Below are 22,327 nucleotides of genomic sequence, written 5' to 3'. Positions count from 1 at the left end.
TCCCTCTGAAAGCCTCTCACTCCATTGAACAAATATTTTGGGAAGAAGAAACCCCTCTTTTTATGAGATAGGTTTAGCTGTAATGTTCCCTAAAGAGTATTTTTGAATCTCAACATGAATCAAAGAATGAGAGTTATGAAGTGACTGATGGAAAATGCATTCTTGCATTAAAAATAAAAACCGATTAAAGTGTTTTAATCAAGTGTAAGAGAAAATGAACATGTGTAACAAACAATTAAACTTGATGTTACCTGGGATCACATTTTAAGTAAGTCACAATCAACATAAAAACAGAATGGGTAGCATGTGAAGCATGCAGGAATTTAATTTTTCCAGTGATAGGCTATAAAGAATTGGTCAAAGGAACTGGTCTGGTGATGAATTTGAACATTTGGTTATGTAGGCCAGTGTTGTAACTACTTATCAAATTGAGCGTGTCATTCCAAAAGTCAAATTAAGATTAGGAAATATGTTTCTGCCCTTTTTAATTTGTATAGTCAATGAACTGTGAACAGTTTATAATGAACACCTTTTGGAGTTGCATGGCTACCCTGGGATAGCAGCCACAAAAGTTGCTTGATGAACAGTTAAAGGAAACTAAAGTTCATCTGAACTGAAAAGAAACTTTCACACTTTAAGTCACATGCACACAGTAATTGGAAATTGCCACGCATTTTATGTGCAGCTGTACTAGCTGTCAGATAAGCTGAGGGCGGCCTTTCCATTGCATGTCGCCAAAATAACAGCTGCAAATATCAATAAGATGCACGGTTTTCATTTACTTTTTTACAGCAGTTAAAAGCAATGCTTATTGAATGTACAATTTCCCTGAGGAAATACACGTTTCCACCAAAACATATGTTAACCCCCAAAAATTTCCACATGCCCTTCAGTCTGGTATTAAACATTGACTATGCCAAATTAGGCCAGTAGCATCTCAAGATGGAGCATAATGAGCTACAATGGTACTCAGAGAGCTAGGGTTTTCAAACAGAGGTGTTATCCCCATCTCTTCATGCAACAACAAATTTGCCTAAAATCATGTGTCCTAAGTGTCCAAGGTGTCCTAAAATGATCAGTGCAAATGTCATTCTATGAATCTGGCCACCGTGCCATGAAGTGCAGGAGTTGGTATCCTTTGTCTGCTCATAGTGGTGACAGATAATCTTAGGTCTTAGTGGTTTCACAGGTGTAACAGAAGTAAAAGGTCTGCAAAACTAGTTACAAATCAACACGAAGTAGATGGGCTGTTGTACATTTAACACCACATCCAAAACTACTACCTCCGGCATAAGCACTGTCACAGTGAAATGACTCCAGGTGATGCCCTCTATCAGTGCAACTTGCAGCGATGAACGTTTTGGCCAGTTCAGCTGCCTCCCAGGAAGTGGCGGGACTGTTCTCTTTGATCTAGGTTCACATTTCAGGGCTGATGCCTCACAGGAATTGCTCCAGGATGATCTGCTTTGACTCTGAAAGGTCCACTGAAGGGGCTCGAGAGGAATGAGATGCTGCAGTTGGATGGTGAGCTGGCGAGCAGGCAGTTTCATGCATGCAATCGAACATGTGTTTTAATGTGTTTCTTGACATGTTTATTGGCACATTTATTAATTAACAGAGCTGGAAGCAGGTGGATCTGGTGAACATCCTCATAGCATGTTTCTTGGTAAATTGATACAGTAGCTTTCAGTTTATTTGTTGAGAATATTGATAGACTACATTCGTTATTAAATGAACTTTAATTAACTTAATTAATTTGTAGTATGTGTGTTTACAGTGATAACGCAAGAGCAGTAGCAACATATTGATAGCTGTTGCCAGCAGTAGCAGTCTGTCCTAGTCTGCCTCTGGAAGCAACGTCGGCTCAAGAACTGTTCGTCGAGAGTTTGATGAAAGGGGATTTCATAGCTGAAGAGCCGCACCCAAGCATTAGATCACCATGCACAATGCCAAGTGTTGGCTGGAGTGGTGAAAAGCACTCTGCCATTGGACTTGTTTTTGGTATGCAACTGGAACGTTGACATGTTCTCTGGAGTGATGAATCACGCTGTCTGGCAGTCTGACGGATGAACCTGGGATTGGTGGATGCCAGAAGAATGCTACCTGCCCAAATGCATAGTGCCAACTGTAAAGTTTGGTGTAGACGAGAGGAATAGTGGTCTGTTTTTCATGGTTTGGACTAAGCCCCTTAGTTCCAGTGAAGGGAAATCTTAATGCTCCTGGATACAATGACATTCTAGAGAATTGTGTGCTTCCAACTTTGTGGCTACAGTTTAGGAAGGTGCTTTCCTGTTCCAGCATGACAATGCAACCGTGCACAAGTGAGGTCCATAAAGAAATGGATTTTTGTTTGGTGTGGATGAACGTGACTGGCCTGCAAAGAGCCCTGACCTCAACTTCATCAAGCACCATTGGGATTAATTGAAATGCCGACTGCAAGCTAGGCCTAATTGCCCAATCAGTGCCCAACCACACTAATGCTCTTGTGGCTGCATGGAAGCAAATCCCCACAGACATGTTCCAAAATCTAGTGGAAAGCCTTCCCTGGAGAGTGGAGGCTGTTAAAGCAGCAAAGGGGGACCAACTCCATATTAATGCCCATGGTTTTGAAATGAGATGTTCAGCAAGCACATACTGTATGGGTGTGATGTTCAGGTGTCTGCATACTTTTGGCCATGTAGTGTATCAATTGCCATAGCTAGCCAAACTCAAGTCATATACAGACTTTGAGTTATAATTTAATGTTTAGTGTTTTGTTTAGGAGTTAGGGCTAGGTATTGCACATAAAACAACCATTTCTGCTTGCAGCCATCTATATTTAGCAGTTTTATCAATATTATAAAAAAGAATCAAGGGGATTGGCCTGATCACAGAATATCCCCTCTGGTCTCCTAAACGCTGTTCTCTTTCTTCTGTGGACAAGCACTGCGAACACTGACTTTGGTTTGAAATCTGCTGGTCTGTGACAGCCCAGGAGTGGTTTCAGATTTATTTACAATTTTCAAGAGACAGATTTCTAGTAATCATGGTACCACTGTGGTGAAAGAACACCAGATTGCTCAAAATACATTGGTCCATACTGTGCTGAGTGTCAATTTTTATTATGCCACTTGCCATCTAACAGTATGGTAAGTGGCATAGTAAGTGAAAAACTGTATTATTAAATCAGGATTTAAATTAGATTAAAGGTTAATGAATGCATTTACAGTTATCCCCGGTAACCAGTCCTCTATAAGACCAATGATCAAGAGTACAAAACTGTTAGTGGGTATCAGAGGTTTGGAGCAGATGGTCACTAAAAATGGTAAATTGTCTGTGATTTATTTGTCATTCTCTCAAATCAAAAGCCAGTGAAAAGCCTAGGCAAATGAGAAATCATTCACGTGGTTATTTTATGCACATATGTGACGGGTGCTGGAGAAAAGGTCCGCAAGTCGCAAATCTTGAAATCGCGCTAGGAGGCAAAAAAGGTTTTTTAAATTTTTTTTTACTGTTTTCCTTTTTTTCATATTACCATATTACGAAAGTTAAAGTGTTGAAGAAGTCACTCAATAGAATAAACAACATTTTTAGGGTCACTAAACACTAAATAATTTGTCAGCAAAGTCGGCTTGTTTTAGTGATTCTTACAGCCGGGTTTTAGAGGCGTGATGGGGATGCAGTTTAATTAGCATGTTTGATTTCGTTGGCTATTTGTCACTTTGTTTCGGTCAAGCCACCGCCCATAAATAAAGCCGTGTGGTAGTAGCCTATGTTTGTTTACTGTGTGAAGTTGCTAAAATGGCGGACGCTCAATCAGTAGGTGAGAGTATAAGCTTTCTAACGATGTATAACATGTCTAATTTAACTTTTGGAATAGCGTTTTATAGGTTAGCGTAACCGTACATTTTCTTACCATGGCATTCGCTCTATATGGTAGCATTAAAAGACGTTGCACCTAACGAAACGTTGTCAACGATTTTTCGTAATACCATTATTATTGAGGACTTCTGGGCATAGCTAAGCCATATGTTTGCTGATAGACCTATCTGACATCGTTTTCTGGAGCAAAACAGAAGCGGATATAACTGTCATTGATTTACTGTCTCTGTCTCCATCTACTGAACATAGATAAGATTTCATCATTGCTATGTAAGTATTACTGCTCAGAATATTTCGGTTATTACGTTATTTTAGAAATTGAGTGTCTTTAAATAGGTTAGTGGTATTATGCAATGTGGATATTTCACACTGTAATGTAAGCGTTAGTTAGTAGTGTAATGGTTTTTGTGACGCATACAACAGTGATGAGGAGAGTGTTGAAACATTGCCAAAACGTGGTGGACGGCTGAAAAATGTTTTTATATCGTCCCATTCCCATACAAGAAAACATAGGAGTGTACAGAGTATAGAAATAGGCTACATACAAGAGTTAATTATTACACATTTAGGTACTGTGCAGCATTGTGTGACTATATGTTTGCATTATGTTTAAATTATATCTATGTTTCATCTTAAACCTTCATAAGGGGCTCATATGCTTTACAATGGACAAAAAACATTATATTCCTTTTTGGAGAGATTTTGGATTTGTTTCTGGACCCTTAGCTATTTTACACCAGTGTTAATAATTTAGACATTGTGGGTAGATTTGGAGATGCTGGGTACACTGCTTAGTTTTTGCTTCATAGATCTTTAGTAGTTCTACATATCCACCCTTAGATTTTATGAACTTGTGGTCAAGAAGTTTTTTATCCAGGACATGTATACTTTAACCCGCAATCTCCCAGTATTTCATTGCAAACTAAAAAAGGAGCAAATTCATTTTAGATTTTTTGCCTTGACCATTGCATTTGTGGCACTTTATTTCTTACAAAATTACAAATATAAAGTAATCTAAGCTAGTATTATAAATGGTACAAATGTATTGCTTCATTTAAGACATTTTCTAGTCTCTGTGGTATTCACATCTGGAGTTACAAAGCTTTAAATAGGGTAACCCCTAAATGGGCAAGGATTTACAGGTACTCTAGTGGGGGAGTGGTTGGGGTGGAGTTAACTAGTTATTGTTCCCACCCATTATCTCCCTGTGAGAAGTGTGAAAAGTTCAAGATCTGTCAAGGGGATTTTCTCTGCTACTTGATTTTAGAAGTACCAACATTCAAATAAGCATATCTTCTTCAACTATTTTCAGATTTCAATGTATGACACATCATTTGAAAGCTTATAATCTGCACTTTCGTAATCTGTAAAAAACTGAAAAATGACCTTGCCCTACTTGCGGACCAAAACACCAGCACCTGTCACATATAATAAAGTATAGTTATAAAGCTAAACCATGTAATTCAATGCTGAAGTTTAAGGTTCTTAATGGGGTTTTAATAGAGGCAAAATGAGTGATTTCTTTTGAACCTTTTGGACTGCGTGACAGTGTGTAGAAATCCCTTATTCACCTCCTACACAACAATGTAATGTAGAATAAGTTGGCTGTTTTCCATTTTACTGCATAAGCATTTTAGCAGTCAGTAGGTTCCGTGGCCTCTCTCGATACAGCCTGACTTATCTGATTAACGTTTTATAATCCCTCAAAGAATGTGCAACGCTGCAGAACCCTTTCATCAGTGAGTTCAAACAAACGACAGACTCCTCAGCGAACACACTTCCACTTTGTCATTCTATCCAACTCTCATTGTAATTGCCTAAAAATAACTTGCCAGATAGCGTAGGCAGCTTACATCCAGCTTGCCTTATTTTTTTAACTCCTACGTCTATTGTTTACAATAAATAAAAGTAGGATTGTGTATTTAACAGCCATTCTTAATAGTACCTGTTGATTTTTTTATTTATTGCGTCTAACTATATGACAGTTGCGTTTTAAGCCTTAGATTCCAAACAACCTTTACCAACTGAAAGCCATGAAATAAAAGCATTTAAATATATAAACATATAAAAATGTGTCTGATTTTAAATGTGTGCAACTGAAGAGGCTACCATGAATAAAAAAAACTGAATTAAAAAATTGTACTGTACTGTACACGAGGCTTGAATAATAAAGAAGAACCTGAAAGCTTTTCAGCTTGCTGACCGGGTGATCCCCTCAATTTCTGAGTCATTGTCATCTTGATTGGTCGGTGGCTGGGAGCGGCAGGTTCCTACTCCACCAGGTTGTGAAATGTTGGGACTCTTGAAGCCAGATGACCTATAACAGACTACACAGTGAATATAGAGACAGCACGGGGATCACAGCACGTCTTCTATTACAGACGTCACAAAATCAAGTTACCGAAGACACCTAATTTGGCAGCAGCACCAGAAATTTGCCTTTGGCACATCAACTGACTGTCAGGTAGCTGATCTTGCTTCCCGAGTATCTTGCCCTACATTTCAAATACCCTTATTTTTACTTTTTTAAAAGCCATTACAGCCTATCTGACAGTGTATCACAGACATATGATGAGGCAGTGGAGTAACCTCAGCAGAAGCAAAGTTGTGATGTGTTCTGAATGCTGTAATGATACAGCAGCAAAACGGTTACATTGACAGGAAGGTCAAGAGCAGAGTAAATAATGACGGCCATTCTGGGCTCTGTGCAAATGTAGTTTCTGTGGGCCTCCTTCTTCTTTGTAGGCCAGGCCCGCTACCCACCCCCCTCCCTGCCTGGGCCCTGCGTAGTCAGCTCCACTATTCCCCCCACTGTGACACCCCTGCTGATGATACAGACCATTGGAAACAGGGCTGCTGTACATCTGCATTAACTTTCGAATATTACATTCGCCTGCTTAGCTGAGACTCCCATATTACCCATTCTTATGTCCTTCACCAGTGAAGGCCATAATGTTTACCAGTCTGAAACGGCGTTTAATGAGTAAAAAGCAACGAGCCAATTATGTATCCACTCAGTGGCCTGAAAGCCGTAGGTGTGGATATTAAACAAAGATTTATAGTTTTTAAATACTGGATAAGTCGCTGACACTACAATATCCAAATCCCCTGCCACTCGCCATGTAAATATGCATTTACAGCATAGCTAGCTGCTTAGTCACAGAGAGCTGTCAGCGCTTCTCTATTTCCCCACAGTAATACGGTTAGTGTGCAGTCTGTGATTTGTCTGATCCTGTATTTCTAAAACTGCAAATTCCTCTTAATACTGTCAGCCACTTAGAAGGGAGGTGAATCTGGGAGGGTAACTATTCCCCTGTAAAATGCACATATTAAAACACCCATTAGATTTTCTCCGTATATACCTTGTTTCTGAGGGAAAACTCAAAAATAAAGGAAACAGCTATCCTCGTTATGCCTAACTCACACAGTGACTTTTAAACAGTGATGGGAGAGCAAGGCATCGTTATCAGTGACTAAGTAAAGTAAACACTTTTTAATCCCAAGAAGTAGAATAATCCCTAGAAGATCCCTAGAAAATCTAATGGGTGTTTATTGTAGCTTCTTCCATAATGTGGACTGTTCCATCTACTCCCACAAATTAAGATAAGGCAAATGACATTTAAATGAAAGGTGAGCAATAAAAGGTATATATATATATATATATATATATATATGGGTGGGACATAGCTCAGGAGGTAAGAGTGGTTGTCTGGCAGTCGGAGGGTTGCCGGTTTGATCCCCCACCCTGGGCGTGAAGAAGTGTCCCTGAGCAAGACACCTAACCCCTAATTGATCCCTACAAGCTGATTGTACCTTGCATGGCAGCCTTTCACCGTTGGCGTGTGAGTGTGTATGTGTGTGAATGGGTGAATGGGAGGCATCAATTGTAAAGCGCTTTGCATAAAAGCATTATATAAATGCAGTCCATTTACTATATATATCTCTCTCCCACCTCAAACACCAAAGGGAATTCATTTGGCAATTAGAAGACACACTGGGACCCTCATAAGCCGCGTTTCCACCAAAATTACCCGGAACTTTCAGTCCCAGGAACTACTCTACCAGGAACTAAAAGGTTCCTGCAGCCAATGGTTGTCTGCGTTTCCACCGGGGTCTAAAGTACCGCGAAGATTAGGCAAATTAGCCCACTGACGTTGTCGTCGGTCCATCTGTCATATGATTTCTTCTGTACCCCCATACTACCACCGAAGTAGCCTACATTATTTTCTAATAACCGGGACAGCCCGGAGGGGTTTATTCCACTTATATACAACGGGTTACCAACAATGACTATATATGGTTACTTTTGTATTTATTGATTTTCATATATCCTCTCAAACACATCCATTAACAGCAGAAAACATGCACACGTTGTAAACAATTTGCTGTTTTATTACTTTCTCGTCGTCAATTCCATATAGGCTAATCGCAAAATGACAAGAATAGAACGAAAACTCGGACTTGCGTGAAAATGTAAATTAGTAGTGGTACTGCCACCGTTTGCTTTCCTTCGAAGTTACTGCTAGCCGAGCAGCGAAGTGTGCCCTCCAGATGCGAACCATGCACCATAAATGAGTCCATAATCTTCCTGGTCTTTTCGTGGAATTGAAAAATGGCAGTAAAATTACGGCAGTCTGAAAAAGCTAAAGGGAAGATTACTAGAATTAACCTGTTATTTTACCCGGATAAAAAGTGCGGAAGGTGATTTCCAGTTTGCTTGTACTGTATCACCAATGTTAATTATGCAGAACTACCGCATACCTCACATAACTGTATCAAACGTTTTGAGTCAATTACAACGGGCTAACAAAGAAAATCCGGAAGAAAATATTCAGCAACCGAATTAATCCGTTTGAATGTTTTGGTAGCCTACGTAATATGCTGTCCCAGCACGAATGCTTAGCATTTTATAAAACGAATACTAAAGCAAGAAAAGAACAGAAGAGCACACGTTATAATTCCAAGACGTTGACAGGCTATAACCAAAAGTAGGCTACTGCGCCGCATAACATACAAGTTTGATTTGAAGTTATTATGAAAATAAATTGGTTTGCCGCTGCATATTTTCAAACATGGCGGGTAATGGCGGAAAATAAATACAACACAAATGCTACGAGTACTCGACCAATCAGAAATGTTCAGCGCTGCAAGCTCCACCCAAAAGGTTCCTGTACTTTCGGAAAGTACTACCCCCCGAGCAGGAACGTTTTGGGGGTAAAACAAAGCCCCCAGAACTAAATTTAGACCCTAGTTCCTGCGGTGGAAACGCACTGAGTTCCTCAAAAGGTTCCTAGTTCCGGGGTATAGTTCCTGCGGTGGAAACGCGGCTATAGATAAACAAATGTGTTGGGTGTCCTGCTTATCACTATGAATGGAAGGTTTTATCACCTCTCCGAGGAAGCACCAGGACACAAACTAATCAGATAAGGAGGGCACACAATGCCACATGATAGGTATAGCCAATGAGATTAAAGTGGGATTTCATGTAATTAAGGTGAATTGCCAACTAGCATTTTTGGGTTTGGTCTGTTTAATATGATGCTGATACACTGAGTCTTTTGATGATAATACCATCATGCTTAGTTTGATAACTTGGAAAAATATTTATTTATAGTGACTTTTGGAAAGACCTTAGAAAAGGCAGTTTTTGTCATAAACAATCCCTTCCCCTTTCAGTGACTTACATCAGCATCACCCAAGCAGAGCCAGCATCCTTGATCCCTGCTGGGTGAAGTTTTATGACTGCCAAGCAGAATTTTTATTTTCCATTTTTTTAGTTGAATGTGAGTCTTGAAAGAGAAGAGACGAACCTGTTTTGTCTTTTGGTTTGTGGTGGTTAATTGGCTCTGTGTTTGTTTCATATTATCTTTCCACCTTGTTTTCTTTTGTTCTCTGAACTGAAGCTGAAAGTGGGAAATTCTCTGGAAAGGTTTAGATTTACTGCTCTCTCTCTCTCTCTCTCTCTCTCTCTCTCTCTCTCTCTCTCTCTCTCTCTCTCAGTCTCTCTCCCTCTCTGCTGGAGATATCAAATTAATTTCTGATGTTTTTTTTTCTTTTTAAAATGAATATTTTAATACATTTACAGAATGTATCAGTCTTCTGCTGCTTGTTCCCTTTGGTTGTCTTTTAGGGGAGTAATCTGTAAAAAGAGGATAATTAATAGTACACTGCGCTGCATTCAGAGCTGCTGGCTAAACTGTGACTAAATCCCACTTGCCCAACATTCTCAACAAATACAGGGCAGCTATCAAATCCTGTGAGATCCCATCATCCATCACTGTCCAGGCCCAGCTATAATACTCTGATAATATACGTTTGCTGGATGAAAATACTCGGATTCCACAAGGGAAGCAGGCCAGAAGTGACTGCTGTAGTCTGTTACCACGGGAAAACCATCCTTAAATTCCATCCTCCCGACTGTGAATTACAGTCACAACATACAGTTGATACTCCACGCTTTTCACAGAGCAAGGCCTTGTCCCCGCTGTACACATAGAGGCCCCTGCAGCAGGTAGAAGCAGCACAGCACATCGCTTGTGTTCTAAACCACTTCCGTTTGTCTCTTGCATTCTTTCCCAAATGGTGTTCCCAATAGGCGGCATTTGTTTATACAGTTTCATTTCGCTCAAGTAATAGGTGCCGTGTTTTTTGTGCGTACATTTTGAAATAAGTGTTTTTAATGATATTTCATGTTTCATTATATTTAACAATATTTCTGAATATATTTTGATTTTATCTCAAATTTTGTAGAAAATGGAGTTGATTCCAAAAAGAATTTTATTAAGTGCCCTTACCTGGATGGTTATGCGGATGGTCCTGTTCCCTGTATATTTTTACCCTTCTACAGTGAATTTTACCTCATCCTCATCACATGGACAGCATTCCTTATGTTCAGTGGTAGCTATTTTCAGTCACCACAAACTTTCACCTCTACTAGGTACATTATCTTTCATGTTATTTGAGAATTATGAATTCCCCTCCATAACTTTTAGAATTTTTCTGATGTGTATTCATGTACAATATCCCCCAGACCCCCAACCCAATATATGATTGCTTCAGCAAGCAGATGGCTGCCTTTGAAACATTGTTCTTTGAAAATGAAAACGAACAGTTTTTCCTATATTTTACTTGCACTCAGTAGAATATTGCGTAGCCATAAAGATTGACTTCATTTGTAATTCAAAGTTAGAGAACTCACTTGTAGTGTTTGCGGTCGCTTGTGAAGTTGAAATTGCTGAGGCTGAACACCTCCTCGCCATTGAGAAATAACCTTTTATCTCACACAGTGGCATTCTCTTTATTCACGTTAAGTAATTTAAATGACGAGAGTCTGATTTAGTAATAAACATTTAATCATCATAAAGATAAACATTTTAAGGGATGCAATTGAAGGGATATATCGCACCATTGAATACCAAGCTTTGAATGGCAAGTGCAATCAACGCTAGTGGAAGACTTAATTCAGAAAATCTGTGTATTTTATCAGCACAATCTGCTGGTTTAATGCTATGCACATTATATTTTATTGTCCATAAGACCTTGTTTCATACACTAAGACTGAAGACCTCTGAGCAATCAAACAGCACTGAGAGCTATGGTTTAGCACAAATTCATATGTATGAATGCTTCACTGTGCTGCACAGCAAGCCAAAAATACAGATCAGATGTGAACTGCAAAGGCTGTGCCAGTTCACACCGCTTTTAATTCTGTTGTAGGAGACCAAATCCGCTTTATTAAGAACGCTTTGGCCATGATTCACCGACAGACGTAGTACATGCAATGCTCGCGCATGACCACTGTAGATGAGTCTTAAGGGCAAGCTGAGTCGGTCCTCATAAATAGGAATTCATTATCGCTCAAATGCATTTTTCATTTTTCACTTTGAGCTTTTACCTTTTTGTTTTAGGTTGTGTGTTTTAAGCAGCCAACACCTCTCTATAGCACAAATTGTACTTTTATGCATAATGCATTATGAGTTTAACTGTATCTGAAATTCTTTTTTAAAAAAACCATTAAGAGTTATGGTAGACTTACTGCATTACATAAACTTCTGAACCAAAGAAAACTGTGGTTTGATTGAATACGAGCTGTCAATGGTGTATATGTACAGCAGCAGAGGGCATTGCTGCCATTTCTACCATGGCGACGCACAATTGTTTCGAAACATTCAAGGCCTGAGTCTAAACTTTGAGTGCTTTCGGGGAGTAACGGCTGGCCACAGATGCCGTTCTGGTGGCAGTGGGTGTGAGAACGGGGACGCTGAGGGACCAGATGAGTGTCGTGCAGAGCTAATGTTGGCAGCGCAAGATGAGTACAGCGCTAGGCACTGGGCCTCGGGGGGGCTTCAGTTCTCCCGCTTGAAGCCTCACAGGAAACTGAAAACAGCCACACAGCATTTCAGCCAGGCACACGAAACATCGGGGGAGAGAACTACCAGTGCACAGTTGAGACCCGCAGCTTTAACAACATTCACAAATATTCATTTCCAGGTTTCGGCTGACTTCTGTTTTTTGTGAAGTTTGCCGTTTGTTTTCCTTTCAAGGCATCCTTGCAGTATAGCCGTACAAAACAGCGGGAGGGGCTATTATTCTCAAGGCAAACAATGTAGGCTAATATGGGGGAAAAAACAATGTAATTTCTTTTTATAAATTCCCATACACACATAATGCATATAAACATATATGTGTGAAACATAATGAGTGTGTTTTGTGTGGAGATTTACAGAAAATAAAAACGGTGCAGCCTCTACTTTGGAATTACATTGCCTGACATTTAAAATAAGCAAAAAAAAAATGCTTTAATTTAAAATTTGTAATATCGACAAATATTAATGTTTTTTACTTCCGCAACAATGTGAAATGTCAGTAGGAAAGATATTACTTCAGGAAATGGGTGCAGATCGAAAGGTTAAGTAATGCACTTTTGAATTTAAAGCGTGTGTACACAACTAAAGAAAATATTCTACTGTGATTCACTTACTGGTTGTGCAAATAATGTGAAGGATAATTCACTGAGTGATACATTGTAGGAGGAAAGTTAAAATATTTACTCAGTGAAGAAACAGATGAAATGGCAAAATGATTTTTCCACAGCTTTAGGATTAGAGTTGTTGACTTGAGATAAATGAAAGTGCATCAGAAATATTACTGCGGATCAAGTGCTGAATGAAATTAAAAATAAAACAAACATCAATACAAGAGCTCTGTGTGTTTCCAGGGTAGATACTTCACAGGGGCATAGCTACATTTCTTTTCATTAGTTTTCTAATACAAGCAACTAAACTTCAAACGTCCATCTGCTAGTCTAAGCAGTTTGACAAGGAAACCTTTGAATTGTATTCTTTTAAAGAATGCTTGGTGCTTTCGGCTGAGGCTATCATTGAATTTGTATTAGGAGCAGAATAGGAACTAAGGAAGTGGAACTATAAGCCTGTCAACATGCCATCCTTGTGATGGTTGCTTCTTGTAGCCTGGAATACAAATGAATCCATTTTTTTATTTCATTAGTTTCTCCTTTTTCCATTGTTTTTATGTCCCAGCTCAATGGAAACATTTTATCAGTGTTCATTATTCTGTTTTTTTTTTCTTTACCAGTAGTTCCTTGAAAATAGGCACTTTGACTTTCTTTGCAATATGCAGTCTATTAAAATGAGTACTTTTCTGTGCTTTTCCTCTTTGTTTAAATGAAATTGCACTGTTTTTTTTGTTTGTTTAAGGATTGCTTTCTATTACTGTGACCATTAAATACAAACATGCATTTATTATTATGGGAATGGCGGTTCATCCTTTTCCACAAGGCTGAATGGTGTGATTGTATTCTATAAAAAAGAGTTACTCTGAAGACTGTTTGCTTTATGAAATCCAGGCCAGTATTAGCTTTTCTCATATTACTACGCAACATATTTTTTTCCAAAGTGTGGGTCTTTGGTGTAGTCTAAACAGAGAGCTTATAGCCTAAAGACAGCCATAGACAGAATGTCATAAAGGTCTTTGAGTGTGATTAATGATAATATAGAACGCAGATCAGTTTCAATCCCATCGCACGTTCCCTAGCGATGGGATTAAAAAGCTTCAGTCCTATCACTCACACAATGTATTAAAAACATTGACAGCCCTGTGAGACTTGGAAAATATGTAGCTATCCCAATTTTACATTTTATATATTCCCAAAACTGATTATCTGATTATACAGTATATTTATATATATATATATATATATATATATATATATATATATATATATGATATAAAAAATATATGATATTGATTGTTAAAAATAACTTATGACAATATACCGTACTTCATCTGCACTTCAAAGGTATTAACTACTTTATGAGTGTATGGATGTATTGTATTTGTCAACGGTACTCATATCTGTCAATCTGACAGTGTACATAGTGTAGATCAAGATGTCATCTACTTAAGCTGAAAATGATTGGGTACAGCTTTTCACTGCAGTAAATTCGTGATGAAACCACTTGTCTATATTTGGAGCATAAAGACATCGAGTACGTTCTTGAGTGTCACATGGTCACTTTGTCTTTCATCTTAGAATCTGCTCCAGGTTTTCTTCGTAATTTACAAGTTTAGTTATAAAGACACTCTCAGGTGAATATTTCTTTCAGAGAATATATTCCAAGTATAGTCCTTTCTCATGAACTATCTGTGTTTTCATAAATACTGCTCATTGAATATGAAACTGTTTTACTTTTTTCCCCTAAACAATTCAGTTTGAATGTAACTATATTCAGTGATTTTTATGGTATATGATTTGTGGCCCTTTGATCATATTGTAGTATAAATGCAATGGTATATGCATATTTTTGTGGTATATGCATATGTTTTGCAGAATAATTAAAGCTATAATGAAAAAGGCCATAATGCATTTCTTTATCGTGTGACTTCAACAGGTTATACAGTGCATTGCAAAAGTAATACATTGCAATTTATGAAAATTAGGAAGTAATTGTAATTGATCACTGCTCATCTTTTGTCCACATGTTGATGATGCCATTATTATTATTATTATTATTATTATCATCATCATTATTATTATCATCATTGGGGAAAACACACAATACCCATTTAAGGCTCCAAGAAGCAGCTTCATTTCATTTTTATTTCCATATACAGAAATTAATTGTCAAAGGCAGCTGATACAACCCTTATTGTTGTCTGCTGTTTGTGATCAGAGTGAAGAGTTCATTCAAAGTATGTACTTGCCATTTATTAAAGTTTGTGCATATTCTTTCAGGGTTCAAGCCTGTATGTATGCCTTGTCTTTGAACAAGTTGTGTGCAACAGTAGATCTAGTGTTATGACCTTATGACCTAAGATTTAATTTTTTCGACCTGTAGGTACAACTCACATTTATTTATCATGTGTTATCGATGCAGGGATTTCTTCGATTCTAACTGTAATGACGCAGTTTATTATTGGTAGTATTATTTTATTTCATTAATTTGGTGTTTTCGTCAAGCAATCACAATCCAATCAGAAATTTCATAACCCCTTCCCCCTACCATTTCCATTACCCTCCATTGCCTTTCCTAACCCTCTATCAAACCAACTGAACAAACCAGCAATACTATCTGATTCTTCGTTTTTTAAGGCTTTTTTGTGGTTTGTATTTTTGTCACTGCTGATCTCCTGAAAGATGGAGCTCTTTCCTTATTATTTTATTATATACAGGCATAATATAGATCTTCCTAGTTTCTGAGTCTTGTGCGGATGTGGACGTGACACTATGAATACATTTGAATGTTCTTTAATAAAATACTTGTTTCAGAGAGGTTGTATAAAACAAAAGAATTAGGTCCAATGGTAAATATACTGTATATATATATATATATATATATATATATATACATCAGACCATCAAAGATTCATTTCTAAATAATAAGGGAAAGCAGTTTAACGGCTGGCACTTTAGGATTAGCTGGTAAATGTGATTTATAGACTGCCCGGATGTAGAAGAAAGGGGCTTTTTATTGAATCACTCACTGGAAGGATTGGATGATACTATTCTGCCAGTCTTCCTGAACTTCAAAATGAAATGACCCAAGAGCAATACTGCATACACTCCACTGTATTGATGATATGAATGCGTTGACTGTAAACTGGTGTCTCTGGGCATCAATCCCTTTATGTTATTCATATTATTTCAAACATAGCACTACTGTTATTTATATTATTTCATGGAAACTGCTCAAATGTGATAAACCCAATGAAAAAGTTGGCATCGGCAATGGCAAATCCTTTGGCTATATATTTGGCTGAATAGTTTTGATTGCTTTGTATTGCTTTGTTTTTTTCCCAAAATGCAAATGACATAGACAATTTTACTCATGATTACTGAATCTATAATGTTCCACTGAATATACACAATGAAATTACAACTTTAATGTTATTTTTCTCAAGTCCCAATATGTTCACTTGTTCTGGATCTATCAACAGCCATCAGATGGGGTATGGGAATTTTTCTTCATATACTTTAATTACATAATGACAACAACAACAGTAGATTTCTTTATTGTCTTAATAACTTTCAGTCAGAAAAGGAATGCTCCTTGATACAGTCTTTAGTCACTGTGTGATTTTGGGAATAAATTATGATGCATTCTGCAGTCTTCTTGCAGAAACAAAAATAAATCTCTAGTTTATGTAGTTAACAAATCATTTACTCAGGTCATTTAATCATAATTTTGCTTTCCAAACAACAGGGGAAATACTCTGGTAATTTTGTAACTAATAAAATTGCAATTGTTTTATTTTTTATATCTGTTCAAAGTTTATTTGTTTAAGTACATGGAATACATAATTAGGCTATGAGTGAATGTATATTTATTACTGACAGCACAATGGCATTTCTTAAGCCATCCCTCTCCATACAATCTAGTTATAAAGAGAGTTATACAATCTAGGCTTGCAACTGAAAGGTTTATTAGCTACATCTATTGATCCATGTGTGTGATAAGTGTATGTACATATACCAGGGTTCAGTAATGTTACCATTTGTAGATATTGATATATCAAAAAATTATAAAATAAAAATAACAATAAAAAGCAACAGAAATGAATAAAATGCTGAAACAAATGAATGAATGTAAAGCAGGGAGCCTTTGGGATTGCAGATTTCATTTTCAGAATAGGGTTGTGCTTCCATTTTTCAGCTCCAGCATTTGTACTCCACAGTAAAAAACTTCTTTGATATGCAAAATTATTCATGTCTACCTACTGATTTTCCCAGTCAATCACTACTTCATGACAAGTGCAGACTTTTAAAACAATGGCTTTGTCATGTGCCTGAATTGTTGGAACTCAAGTTGAATGATAGACATCAAATAACCATCAAAAGCATGTTGCCTCAAAATGTACAAAGACTACACGTGTCCATCCAAAAGAGAAACAAGTGGGTGGATCCTTGATCTTTTGAAAATGGATTTTTTTTGCGGCATTTAGTAAGTAAGCAAGTTGATCCTGGTGCAGCTAGTAGCACAATTACCAGGAATTACCAGCAATCATCCTTTATTTTCACATGCATGGATAAGTACAAAGAAGAGGACATATATATGTATATTACTTTTCTGCTGCTGAACTGTGGGGGCTATTTAGCAGGCCCCATTCTTTCCTTCTTTCAGGAGACCCCCTTGACATTTTATAACTGTTGTGTAAAACACTTTGGTTGTGCTTGGCTCTGCTGTTCCTACAAAGCCTAATTAAGCAGTGTGCGGACAGAATCAATACTTTCTTACATTGGCACACACAAGAGCTTAGATTAGTCATGACTATCCACAGAACCTGCAGAGGAGAAGGATTGTCAAGAGCAACATATTACAACCTGCTGTATCTGAAGTACAACAGGGTTCACAGAGGTAGCAGGAATTCTGCTTCTGATCGCTTTCATATCATAGTCATTTAAAAACCTGTCAATCCCAACTCTGACAATCTCAAGAAGTTTTTTTTTTTGTGAAACTATTTCACATTTTAAAAGTGCATTAAAGTTGTATATCCAAAAGCCTATTGAAAGAAAATGTCTGCAGTTGACCTATCAGCAGTGAAGTTTCAGAAGCTGTTCTGAGCAGAAGATGTGCTTAAGCATCAGAACTCATATTCCTCAGCAGTGATGTCTTTTATTTTAAATAACTAACTGAGACCACATGGGACCATACACCATTTTACAGGTATATTTATATGGGTAAGAAACCTTCCATAACACAAACTGCTGCCTTTTAAGCAATCAGGATTATTTGTATATGCAATTATTGAATAGTCAGGTAAATGGTGATAAGGTGTGTACACAGCAAAATACCCAGTTTTATTTAAACTCTAACAGAGCACATGCAGTACATGTACTCAGTAAGAGTTGATTTAACACTGGACATTTTACTGTGTAATTTGTTATATAAGCATAAAAATGCCATGGGATTGTATACATGTTTTTTGTTTTTTTTTTAACATTTAAAAAATATGCTTCTGGGCATATAGCACATTAGTTGAGATTTTCTGTTTGAGTTGATTTGATCAACTGTATCAAAAATGGTATACCTGCCTGCAAAGCAAATTTCCCTCCGGGGACAATAAAAGTATTGATTGATTGATTGATTGATTGACAGACAGCCAAAACAGGGATTGTTTAGTATATACAGTATATATGTCTCGTTACATTTTTTTATTGTTTTTAAAGCCTGACTATATCACTGCAGCAGGCTGCTGCAGGCATGCTGTGCTACAGGGCTCGATGCTGCATGTTTCCTTTGATTTTCATGTGATTTTACGCAGGGAAGCCCTCTGTTGCTCTAATCCCCAGACCTCTCACTGGGTTAGTGGACTTCAATCCAGTTAGTCAATGTAATTTGAAGTATAAATGTGATATCCAGGGATAGCCAAGAGCACCTTATTACTGCTGCTTCTATGGTGCGGTGTTAGTACTGACTGTACCTTATTCACAAACTTTTCTGGTTGAAATAACAGGTCGACATAGAGGAGAGAGGACAGATGCTTACCACGTCATTCTCAGGAGAGTCATTTAACATTGAACATTCTGTTAAATATTAATTAGCAGTGTCAGCAACAGCAGTGATTGTAAAAGCTGTGGCCACAGCAGAGGCAATACAGGAGTAATATTAACAGCAGTGTGTCAACTGTACCAGTTATTCACCAGTCTTATTACTCTCGGAATCTAAAAATACATTCATTGATGCTGATCCATGAAGAAAATGGTTTATGACTTCAAAGGCTCACAAGTGTTTTGTTGTTACTGTTGAATAACCACTGCAGTTTCCTATTTTGCCTTAATAGCCTTAAAAGACAGCCAAAAGATCATCTCTGAAATTCTCAATTATTTTGGCCTCTTGACAAATAATGAAATGTAAGAAAGGATGGGACTTGCTCCCGATGGCTTTGCCTCTATATGTTTCACCCCAAAACCAGGTTTTCGGAACAGAATATTTGTTAAATAGAGGCAGGTGTCCTCAGGTGTGCTGTGCACATTCTTGATTTATTAGCTGCCTATCATGCTACTGACAGTACATTTAGCCTCCCTTACTCATCTGAATCTAGCTGGTGTTGTCTGCAAGCCTACACATGGCTGAGAAAAATAACCCTACAAAATCACCTTAAGCATTGAAAGTGCCAGTGACTCTACTTAAGTGTAGAACACCATATGTTCATACTGCATCACATAATTTCTACTAAAACAGTTCGGGAGCAGTCTCTGTACGGGGTTAGCCTAGTTGTTTTGATCCAAATTCTTCAATCTGTGATATGTTTAATTATGAAATTAAATAATCATTCACTGAATAATAAGGTCAATTTTGAAGATTAATAAACACATAATTAGGTTGTTGGCACAATTAAAAGTATTGCAGTTTAGTTAATTACCCAATAATTAACCAATATTTAGATACTTCTACCATGTATTTACCTGGTAAATACCTAATACTTAGTACTCAAAGTACCATAAAAGAAAATGTAACCATTATATGATGGTCTTTTGGAAGCACAGAATTGAAAAACACACAGATCAACACATCTGAAGTGTGGGCAGAGAATAATTTTCTTTCCAAAGCAGTTCAACTTGTTGTGTAAATTGTGAGTTTTAATTTACATTTTTATGCTTCCTTTAAGCACAATGCTGTCAAATATACCAGGTGGAGACAGATTTAATTCCGAATGAGCTATGAAGATGAGACGTTGAGCACTAAGGGAAGAAATGATGTTTTGTTTTGACTGTTTCAGTGCGAACGCCTACACATGTCTGTAAGCTTACTGCTGCTTCCATCTTCTTCTGACAGCACAGGGAGGGTGTACAGAGCCAAGCAGCACTGCATATGAAAGGACACGCTGTACTGGCAAACAAGTGTAAGCTGTGTAAATGATAATAATGTGAGGCTACCAAAGACTGTAAGGTGGAATTATTGCATGTCCCCACAGAAATACACCCAAGGCTCAGAAAATCGCATAAGCTTGCCCTTTGGCATTTGCCCATAAACATTTTTTCCATGGGCAAGGACGTTTCGTTTGGAAAGGATTCAGCCTAAAAGCTCTCTTGAATTCATTTCTCTTCTTAAAAAGCTAGATTAAAAAGCTCAGTCCAACTCAGGTCACCTTAGCTTATGTAAAGTAATGTTAGCCTCTGGCAGTACTCACTGCTACACATTTTAATATTCCAGTATTGTGTTTCTAATTATGCAGCTCCTGTGAGCAGCATAAAAATATCATTTGCACAGAGTCCGCTTCCGATTTCGATGTCGTGGCCTTCATTTTAGGGTGATATTGTATGGATGTAGTGCACAGATTTTCCGTCTTTTGTTTTTTTTTGGTTAAACTGGTCTTTTTTAAACTGCTGTCTTCACTTAAAACACAAACTGAGAATTGGTTCACAAGATGCTTCCATGCTTCTTGGAAATCATAGAACATGAATTGAAATAATAGACAGATTTGATGAGCTGATATTCATATGAAAATATGTTCTGCCTCTCCAGCTGAGAAATTAGTTTTTCTAAGAAGCTTCATTTTCATTTCTCTGGGAGTTTCAGTCAGTTGTTACCATTGTAGGTTTTTCTCTGTTTTAAAACTTTGAACACACATGCACACACACACACACACACACACACACACACACACACACACACACTGGTTTTAAAATATAAAAACTATTTATGCTGTCATGAGAGAATAACATCAAAAAACAGCCAATACTGCCAATTCTTGGCATACAGGGTTCTTCAGTTCTTTTTGTTTTGTGAGAAAATTAGTGTCAGTCTCATTATAATTGTAAATGATTGTGCAAAGGCCTGTAGGAAGTCCTATCACTCAGATAATGCACATTTATTGTACACCTCACCAATTGTGTTTTTGCAGTGTATTAACATCTTAAGTAGTCTAGACCTGTACAATAGCTTTGGGGAATGATGGTATGTGAAGTATTGTGAATACTTCCATGTTTGGATTGCTATGCCAACAAAGGCCTACACAGAGCTGCTGTCCGGTTGTATTCCTTTCTGACATGCCTTTCTCTTGTCTGATCCTGCCTTCTGCATCAGCCAAAGCTTTGATGTCAGGACTTTCACTGATACAGTCCTCCCCTGGTTCATCTGCAGTTATAATTAGTGAATTGCATACCAATAAACCCTGTCGTTTGACATAAGCACTGCAGTACTCCCATCGTGCAGCTAATGTCATCACAGGCTGAGGTAGCACTTTGATGAACAGAGGGAGAGGTTTACATTTGAGGTCTATAAAACATTATTGGCATGGTTTTAAAATAGGATATTGGGTTTTTATTTAATGTCTATAATAATGCCATTATATAGTTGACATAATTATGTAGTTAAAATAATTTTCTTTAAGCTTTGTGATAATGTCTAAAGAAATGCTTAAGTGAGTTCAAATAACACAATTAATTAAATTGGAAGTAAAGCCACAAGGGGGCTTCTGAATGACTGCTGTCAGGGTATTGATATACCCAGGCAATAGCTGGTTCAAAAAGCTCCTGTTGTGACTGTGCTTATTTAGCTGGTCTTGTCAGCTCTGATAATGCTGTACTGTACTGCTAGAGGCTACCAAGGTAATGCCTTGACAAGGTCTGTTCTTTTGGGGAATTAATATATTCATAGTTTATTTGCTTTACAGACAGAATTATCTACACTTGTCCAGCATGCCTTGTGCTTATTTGATGGGTTTGTCTGTTCATACTTCACAGCTGGATTTTCACTTCAGCTCTTCTGACTTTGCTCAAGGAAGGAATGGCACTGCCCCACAGATATTGAACATGCTACCATCAGATTACAAGCCCAGGTCCCAAATATATATGGAACAAATATAACTTAGCTCTAAAACCACCAGCCTTTTTTTCTGAGTGGAGTAGAGTAATTGAATCTTCCATTAAGAGGTGAAGATAAATTATTATTTAAGGCAGGAATGAAATGGCATATTGGAATGAACATACTTTTATACCCCTGAG

The 22,327-nt window shown here is 37.6% G+C and overlaps 1 long non-coding RNA gene across 1 annotated transcript; it reads left to right on the top strand.

Moving 5' to 3' along the window:
* The first annotated feature begins 3,764 nt into the window (after positions 1-3,764).
* Positions 3,765-22,129, top strand: LOC135252058 (uncharacterized). Its single transcript, XR_010329292.1, has 3 exons — positions 3,765-3,802; positions 20,157-20,223; positions 22,067-22,129. It is a non-coding gene; the product is annotated as an uncharacterized LOC135252058 (long non-coding RNA).
* The last annotated feature ends 198 nt before the right edge of the window (positions 22,130-22,327 follow it).

The sequence above is a fragment of the Anguilla rostrata genome, chromosome 3, assembly GCF_018555375.3.
Source record: "Anguilla rostrata isolate EN2019 chromosome 3, ASM1855537v3, whole genome shotgun sequence".
In the NCBI taxonomy this organism is placed as follows: domain Eukaryota; kingdom Metazoa; phylum Chordata; class Actinopteri; order Anguilliformes; family Anguillidae; genus Anguilla; species Anguilla rostrata.
Note: the sequence above shows the minus strand (reverse complement) of the source record. Positions and strands in the feature narration are given on the sequence as shown.